Consider the following 10,017-nt stretch of genomic DNA (forward strand, 5'->3'; position numbering starts at 1 on the left):
TAGAGATGAACTAACTAAGCAGCATGAGGGTCAGAGATAACAATGAGAGTAATTTAGTTACAAGTTAGAGCATGACTTGTTAGGATGAGTTCCCTGAAAGAAGCTAAGGATTTACACTTAAAAAAATATTTTTATTGATTAAAGTATTTCATGCAATACATTTTGATAATATTCAGACTCCTCCCCCACCTTACTTCCTCCCCATTTCATGTCCTGTATTATTGTTTGTCTTTCTTAAATGTCTACTGGGTCTAATCTGTTCTCCCTAAATATTCTTGGGTGTAGGTCTAGCCCTTGAAGCCTAGTCAACCTACCAGGTACCATGCCAGTAAATAAATGGACTATCCTTTCCCCAGCAGCTGTCAATGGCCAGTAGAGCCTCAGCTAGGGCAAGGATTTCTTGTCAATCTCCTCCATCCATGCTGGGTTTTGCCTGGCTTGGGCTTACATAAATCTTATGCATGCTGTCATAGGTGCTGTGGTTCATATGTGCAACTACTGTGTGATGCCAGATAATATGGTTTCCTTGTATCCATCTGCTACTTCTGGCTCTTAAAATCCCCTCTTTTACAATGATCCAAGAGCCTTGGGAGGAAAATGGTGTGATATGTAGTGTCCCATCTAATGCTGAGCACTCCAGTCTCTTATTCTCTGCACATTGACCAACTGTGGGTCTATGTTAATTGCCATCTGTTGGAAAAAGAATGTTCTCTGGTGAGAGCTGAGAAATTCATTAATCTGTGTGTGTAACAATGTCATTAGGACTCAGTTTAATACTATGTCTAATTAGCAGAATAATAGTTGTAGATTCTTTTCTATGGCCTTGACTATCTAATCACAGGTTCTTGGCTCTAGAATCAGGTAACAGTACTAGGTATAGGCTTCTTGGAAGAAGACCTTAAATACAATCAGAAAGTGGTTTGTTACTCCTATAACACTTGTGCCACTGTTGTGCTAGTGGGCCTATTTTGCCAGGCAAGACTTTATTGTAGCTCACAGGGTTCACAGCTGGGTAAAGTCAATGAGAGCTAATATCCATCTATTTGGACTAATATCTCTGCCCTGTCTATATACTTGTTGAGAAACAATGTGTTTTTTTTAAAAAAAAATAAATAAATAAAGAATAAGAAAGAGCCTTAAGGCTAAGAAATGGCAGAATAAAAATATTGATGAAAATTATACAGTGTTGAAATCTGTTCATTGCCTTTCCATGCCAGTAACATGTATAGCACCTTTTAGTGCTATGAAAGCTAGCCAATATAGATGAATCCTCAATGTCAATAACAGCTTGATTTCTTCTTGTTTGTCTGTGACTCATGTATATAATGTCTTCAGCAACACTTTTAATGGAAACATGTTTATTTGTCATGAGTTTTTTTTCTTTTCATCACTGTGATAAAGTGGCTGATATAAACAATTTAAGGGAGGAAAGATTTATTTTGTTCCTGGTTTTAGAGGTGTCTATCCCTCATGGAAGATAGAGCATGGCAGACTAACATCATAGGGGATTTAAAACAGGGTAGAGATTTAACAGGAAGGGTTTAGGGAAATCTCTACCTCCAAGAGACACATCTCCACTGCCCTCCTCCCTCCAGCAAGCCACACCTTCCACATTTCCATTACTTTCAATGGTCTGTCTTGAATTTATTGATGGATTAGGTCAAAGCCCTCATGATCACATAAAAATGCTCCCCACCCCAAGCAGGTACCCAGTCGTGTCTTTACTAGTCTTCTAGACTTTTATCAATTCAGCCAAGTTGACAATCACACTCTGCCACAGGGCTGGAAATTGACATATGTACAAATGTAAATAGCAAAAATGGAAAAAGAAATTATTTTTGAGAAAATGAAAGATAAATGGTAGACCCTCCATGCATAGGAAAAAGAACCATTAATCCTCTCAAAAGGGAGAGGAGATTACTGTAGATTTGAAATCATGTATCAAGTGAGATACTGGATTTATTTGGATCACTTGATTATAGAAATCAGTAGTTAAATCTCCTCCGCAAGATATGGAAAATAGTGAGAAGGATTACAAAGAAATAGAGGAAATGAAAAAGTATACAATGTTGAAATCTGTTAGCTTATTTCTTTTTAAAATATCCATTATTTCTATTTTATGTGTATGAGTATATTGCCTACATGTACATAAGTGCACTTGTGTCATCCAATGTCTATGAAGGTCATAAAAAGGTGACAAATCCCCTAGAACTGTAGTTATGGGAAGTTGTTAGCCACTATGTGAGTACTGGGAACAGAATCAAGGTCTTTGCAAGAGCAGTCAGTGTTCTTAACTGCTGAGCCATCTCTCCAGTCCCATGATAGTTTGTTTCTAAGGGTACCAACATTTCAATGGGGTATTATATTATAGAAAGTTCTATCTTTTTCTAAAGAATGTGTTAGCAAATTTAAAAACATAAATCATTTCCCATAAAGAAAGCATCATCCAGTTGAGGGTAAGAAAATATATCAGAGTTCTCTTGCTGCATAGCAGATGAGTATTCATTTAGTAGCACATCATGGCATCTGTTCACTACCTCATAGTTTTAGAGATGGACACTGTAACTGGGCTCATTGCACCAGGTTTTACACAGCTGAAATCAAGTAGCTGACCACGCTTGACTCAGTTAGAGGTTCTGAAGGGTGTTGCACTTCCAGGCCCTCTAGAGTGGGAGGGCATTTTAAGAATGAGGCCCTCAATTCTCTGCTGGCAATAACTACTAGAGGCCTCTAGTAGTTAGTTTCTTGTTATAGAACCCTTAATAGTCCACAACAGCACCACAGCTTACATCTCATACATTACTGTATCCAACTTCCCCAATACCCCAAGATTATAGTGTCTCTCCTTGGTAGTAGATAAATCTTTGTCTTTTAAAGAATTCATGTGATTCTATTAATTTCACCCAGACAATCTTACATTTGATAAACCCAGGATTAACCAGATAATGAGTTAATTACATTTGAAAAAGTCCTATTGTGATGTAAGTGACAATGACATCATCTCTCCAGTTCCAGGGATTAGAGTGGAAAATCTTGGATCCATTCTCCAATTAAGTTCAGCACAGATAATGTGAATGAAATTATAGCTTTATGTAATTTTGTTTCTATAATTTGAGTTTGTTTGTTAGATTGTCATGGGAGTGATGAAGAAATGTAGAAAACATAATGAATGTTTATATAAATGCCTGATATTAATTAACCAATCACTGTAAATAAAAGGGTAATTCTCTGACAAATAATGTATTCAATCACTTTCAACTCAAATAATTTCTTAAAAGAGCAAGCTTTGTTTTACATGGATCATCCTTCTGTTTGCATTTTTAGTTCAAGTTATTTGGGTTGAGTCCTGGTGATTTATGTACAATATTGTTCATGAGGTTTCATTTGTGTCCTGGCATGGATCTCAGTAATATATTTTATTTTCTTGGGAAAAATAAAGAGAAAATAGTTAATGCTGGAAAATTTGGTGAAGATTTTTAGCATCAAAGATAGGAACACGACATCATTAGAGCTGTTGCTGTGTTTATGAGATAAGGCTTCCATGTAATTGGATTATTTATCAAATATTTCTTTCAATTAATATGTATCAAATATTTAAACAATGTTAGAATATATAATAGTGTAGATAATAATAGCCAAATGTGTTAAACTTTAATGTGCTGGCACATTAAGTATTGGCAAATTACTTTGTTTTTCTCACAGTGTGAACAATGATACACATAAATTCTTATACTTACTTTAGATATGAGGGAGATGAGCTAATTATTTGAGCAGCTCACTCATACCCGTGTTTCGTGGTGAATGGATGTTAGAATCAAAATTCCTAGTTGAGTATGTTAGACTTCAGAATCCAAGGTTTAGGATTATACTAAACACACAGTAAGTAGAATACCTGAATACCAAATAAGGGCTGTAAAATAAAACCACTTCTCTTTATTCTCCTTTATCGGTTTTGAATATTTATAAAGCCGAATACTAGTAGCTATTATTTTCACTTCCAATAGCCCTGCCATCCATATCCAGGAAGTGGCATACGCAACAGTGTGTCAAACACAGGAAAAAAAAATTCGTTGTAAAATGACATTTGCTGTAGCTGGGCATGGTGATGAGTTCCAGGCCAGCTGGAGCTACAGGCAGACCATTTTCCAAAAGAACAAAAAAAAAAAAAAAGATGCCATTGCTCAATGCATTTGACTTTGAAATAATTCAAGTTTACTTTAATGACATGTTTTTGAGAAACGATGACAAACAAAATTAAGAATTTAAAACTATTGTCATTGTTTTCACATTTTTTGATTAGAAAAGTGGTTTTAAAAATATTTTATTTACTATTTTTATTTTATGTGTATGAGTGTATTGCTGTGTGTGTGTGTAAGTACACCTGTGTTGTGCAATGCCCGTGGAGGTCAGAAGAGAGCATAAGATCCCCTGAAATGGAGTTGTGGACAGTTGTTAGCCACCATGTGAGTGCTGGGAATTGCATCTGGGTACTCTGTAAGAGCAGAGAGTGCTCTTACGCACTGAGTCATCTCTTTAGCCCCTAGAAAAGTAGTTTTGAAGAACTACAATCTTCAGAATTTTGATCTATTGTTTTTTTTTTAATTGTGAACGTCTTTGAGCTTCCAAGTCCAGTTACTTTATGTACTTTTTAAATGGTAAGTTTATTTATCTTGGATGTGTTGTAGTTATTTTCCTCTGTGCCCTTGAGTATGAGACACCGTCAGAAGGATGTTCATTTAGCTATTATCTGAGAATTGATAATGTTTGTAGAAAAATCACAGAAGTCACAATCTTCAGTCTTTTGTAAAGAACACTGAGAATTTCTATGCCCATTAATTAGACAAAAGAGGTACACTTCCTTTGCATTATCAATGCCCTCTTAAGCTTATCCTTAGTTGTATGTTCTCCAAAACTGACTTACGGGAGTAAATGTCACTTATAGATTATTTTACTAAGTGATAGCTTTAATTTAAATATACTGTTATTCATATTATCAACTTTTGGGAATGGAGGTCCAACCTATTATTCAATAATATTAATAACATATGCTGTGAGGGAAATGACTGTTATATCTATTTTGTCATAAAGATAAATGAAATTCAAGACCAGAAAAATTAAAATTTTTATGTGATTTGTAAAATTGCAAAAAGGACTTTAAACCTTTTGTTCCAAGATTGAGTTCTGTGCCACATGCATTGGATCACATATTTAACCTGAAAAATGTTAAATTATTCTACAAATGTATATGCTCAAAATGCTGGATTATTTTGATAATTTTTTTTCTAGACAGATAGCACACTCCTTTTTTTGAGAAATTTTAGATTGTTCCTTGACAAACTAGTATTTGGCATTTGAGCCAATGTATTACAAAGGTTTTGTATTGTATTGAAGTTCAATTAGTCATGCTTAACCATTACGTATTTAGAAACACAGGGTCATCTATTTAAACCACATTGAAGTTGGAAGGCCTGATTTTATTTCCCAAAGCCCTATCCAAAGCCTTATAGAGTTTATAGGTAGATTTTAACTCTTTGCAGATGCAATATTTTTCCCATTACTTTTAAATAGTCCAGTCATCATTTTAAATCTTTTAAATGATGATTTGATTTAATAAGGTGTCTACATCAAACCACTAGAATTACATAAACTACTAGAATTTCTGGCTAGAATTATTTATGAAATGAGAATTTGTTGTCAACATAAATTGTTGTTCCATTTAGCTGTTACAGGGAAGATCACCCAAACCCAACAAGTGGGAGCTTCTTCACCCTGGCAGCGGTGGCGGCATGCTCGAGCAAGCCAGTGGAGACTGTGATGATGAGGATGGTTGTGGGGGATCAGGAAGTGGAGAAGTCAAGAGGACCCTAAAGATCACAAACTGTAAGTTCATGAATCTATTACTATTTTCAGATCATTGGTTTTGAATTATTATTTAGGAAAACTGTTATGATCAACGTTGCAAGGTAATGGCAGTGAATTTAGAAGCAGACAAGAGGAAATGGATGTGAAAATGACCCTATTTCTAATTATTTAGGATACACGTTCTTGGGTTTTTAATTTATTTTGCATCAATGGCTTTAGATGGAAATGACACTGTTGTGTGTAAAACTAATGAATGATCACCATCCCTAAGAGTTATGAAATGTTAATCGAGAATAATATCCAGAGTATGATGGGCATTAAATATATACTGATAAATAATGTGAACTAAGTGAGTAACTACTACTGAGTAATCCAATGAACAATTTTACACTATTTTTATGCAACCATATGAAAATTTTGTTCTGTTGGTTTTTCATTATTATCAAATTGTATTAATCTCTTAGGACCTTTTGAAAAATTTCACCTATATCAACTTTATTTTAATTGTATGGATGTGAAACTATTTCTATCATTGCTTAATTGATCACAACCATAAAATGTATCATTTCCAGGGCTCGGGAGCGATGGTTCAGTCTGAAAAGTGCCTACCACATAACCATGAGTTCAGGCCCTCAGCATACATGTAAAAAGTTAGGTATGGTGGCACATGTCTGCAATCTCAGCCCTGAGGAGGTAGAGACAAGGAGGGTCCCTGGAGCTCACTGACCAACCACCTTAGCCAAACTGATGATCTCTAGTCTCAGTGAGAGAACCTGTCTCAAAACTTCAGATGGAAAGCAATAAGGGAGGATATTCAATGTTTTCATTTGACCTCCACTTACAAATAAGCACACGTATGTACACAAAAAGGTACAGTCTATGCACAAATGTACACATGATGTAACTTTCAAATTAAAAAAGAAAAAATTAAAGTAAAATATTCATGAAATGAATTTCCTTCCCTGATCTTCAAATTCAAGATGAAAACAGTAGGTTTTCTCCCCTCTAATATTAGACACATGCATTTGTTCATGTGTTCAGGACAATTAAAATGATCAAATGAGAATAAAGTGCTGATGTTAATGTGCCCCTAGCAGCTGGATTCAAATATTGATTTAGCTCCAGTTATACCAAGGGTGGAGCTGAAGTAATCTGGGTATTGCAGTCCCAGTTGGAGATTGGCTTGACCCTCTACTGCACACAAAAGTGCTTTGGTACTGTCAGATTTTCCTCTGATGGAAAATAAAAATACTCATTAATAATACCACAAACGCGTAAAGTGTCGGTTTCTTATTCCTTTAGAGATTTTGTTTTCTAACAAAATAGATTGCTAAAAAGAATGGAAATCAACAAGGCACAGTTGTATGTTTTTAATTCCAGCATTTAGGAGGCAGAGGCTAGTAGATCTTTGTAAGATCCCAGTCACTATAGTCAACACATTAAGTTTCAGACTAGCTGGAGCTACAGGGAGACCCTTGTGTCAAAAACAACAGCAACAATGTATTAATTGAAATTAATAAGACTGAAGTTTCATCCATATGTGTATTTGTGTGTATGTTTGTGCATGTGCAATAAAATTGGAATTTTAGCATTTTCAAAGCTTTCTGAAGTTATAGTATAGATAAAATGTGTTATGAAAATTTGTTTCATAAGAGAAATAGATCCAGTGAAGAGTATTAAACTGCTATTTTCTCACCAAACTAGGTATGAGTGTAGCAAGAATGGAATTTTACTTCAAAACTTTGGTTTCAATTACTACTGAAATGGACAGATATGGTGTAAGCAAGTTCCCACCAAAATTGGATAGATTAAGATACAGATGATTGCCAGAAACTCCAGTAAACAGTGAAAAAAATCCATATCTGTTTGCTCCAAGTGGGCTGTTGGTTGTGCCTAAGTTTTATCTCTGTTGACTTTCAATTTTTAATAAGTGGGTAGGAAATCACTGTGGATAGCCCGCTGAAGCAAAGAGGGACAAGAGACATAGCAAAGTGTAGGACACAGTTCTATTTTTATAAAGCACTTTAATATTTTGCCTAGTCTGAACTAGTTTGATTCATTGGTAAAGCATAGAAAGACAGTTTTGAATGGTCACAGTGGCTGCAAAATACTGTGTCTAAAACATGTAATAGAGTTTCATTTGTGTTAAGAATGTGACATGCATACTTATTTGTTCTTTATACTCATTATTTATTCTGTATTAAATTTAAAAATGGTTTATTCATTTTGTCAAAAATTCCATTCAAAATAAAATTGTGTGTGTGGCGGTGTGTGATAACCCTTCTACTGTGTTCTGTAAATCAATGGTTCTGCTCCATTTATGCAAAGTCACAAAGTTGATAAATATATTTTCCTAATTATACTTGTTTCCGTTTCTGTGCATGAGGCTTCAAAATGAAAAGCTTTACCACCAAAATATTTATACACCATTTAGGTTACATTTTTAGTTCATCATTATTGACATCATTTTTTAAACCATTTCTATTTATAATTCTACCTGTTGAATGTGTTAAATGTTAATCAATATATTCTCTATAAGAAGAGGCCATCTATGCCATATAGTTTATTTTCCTAGGAAATGAAAATATTTTCAGTAGAATGGTTTTTAAAAATCTCATGCCATCATAAAGTTTTCAACAATTTTGTGATATTTTATTTGGATGCTTTACATAGATTTGGATATTCACTGAGAACCTGGAATTATTGGGTTGGCCTAGTTTTGAACTTTCATTTTGTGTCACCCACCTTCAAACTTAACCTAAAGTCCTTTCAGTATGAAGAGCTAATGCAGGTTATGAACACAAGCAGACACACCCAATTATCTTCTTTCTTGAATGCATAACAAACTTGATATCACTAAAATCAGTTAATGCCTTCTGATATGAGTCTTCTGATATCTAAATTGTGCTAACATAGACATCAGTGTGCTACTGAGGAAAATGTGAGGAAACTACTACTGGCTGTGCACATTTGAAAAGCTGTAGTAGCATTATTTATAGTTCTTACATGGTCTATATTTATCACTCATGGGCAATTTCATTTGATAAAGTGATTTTATAATATCTAAGTTCCTTGATATCAGCAAACTGTATTGCTACTTAATCCTTTCTTAACAATATTATGTAGCTTGTTCAGCAGTAATTTTAATTAATTTTAGTTTCACTTTCATTGAAAAACCTGTAAACGACATTAGAGCCTGTCTAGAGTACTCATGACACTTCTGAGTGGTGGTGTCTGAGCCCCTGGAGAACCTTCATGATAGGAGTTTACATAGACTGGGGCAACCAAAGGCAGGCTATGCATGCCCAGGCCTTCCTCCTTATTCTCACTTGTCAGAGATCTTCCTTTGGAAGGAGTTTTTCTTCTCTCTTTTCCTGGGCTATTTTTGTTGTTGTTGTTGTTTTCTTCTTTATAACTTTCTCCTCATCCCAAATTCTAAGTATTGGAGGAACAGAGGACCCAAGACTTTCTCAGCTCTATTCACAGATGTACCTGTTCTTTAGACTTCCTGGTCATAAGGCAATAATAGAGTGCTTCCCGCTGTTGGCATGATCTAACTCACAAAGCCTTCCAATGTATTCAGTGTTGAAATAGTGACCTAGAAATAATAGTGATATGAAGTTGCTAAATGTAGAAAGAATTCAGCTTTTTATTCCATAGTCTAAAATGAATAGAGCTATCATTTACATCGGTCCCACTTAGTATCCTGATATTGGCCTCTAACTACTGAGTCTTCATGATAGCGCTAAGATAGCTTGAGAAAGAATTCCATGTGCACAGTAAAATAAAATGACCCTTGTTACTTACTGGAGAAAAAAGGTAGTAATTTATTTAGTGAGGCAATATTGTAAAGTAAATGAAAATTTCAGATATCACAGCCCTGTTATCACATACTGAGATAATGCTTTCAATCTTAGCTAGCCGTGGAAGTCAGGGAAAGCTCTGGAAATAAGACTTCAGTTTTCTTTCTAGAACTACAAGTATGTATTTAATCCTGTTCTGGTAATTATTTCCTGGAATTTTCTATTGTCTATAATTTCTCTGGATTTGAGTAAAGATGAAACTGAGTTTCCCATTACATAGTACATGAGTTTTCCACCTTTCCATTATAAGTATTATCAAGCAGTACCTGCAAATAAGGCTTGAATAAAATTA

This window comes from Nannospalax galili, unplaced genomic scaffold (genome assembly GCF_000622305.1).
Source record: "Nannospalax galili isolate Female #2095 unplaced genomic scaffold, S.galili_v1.0 scaffold728, whole genome shotgun sequence".
Taxonomy (NCBI): domain Eukaryota; kingdom Metazoa; phylum Chordata; class Mammalia; order Rodentia; family Spalacidae; genus Nannospalax; species Nannospalax galili.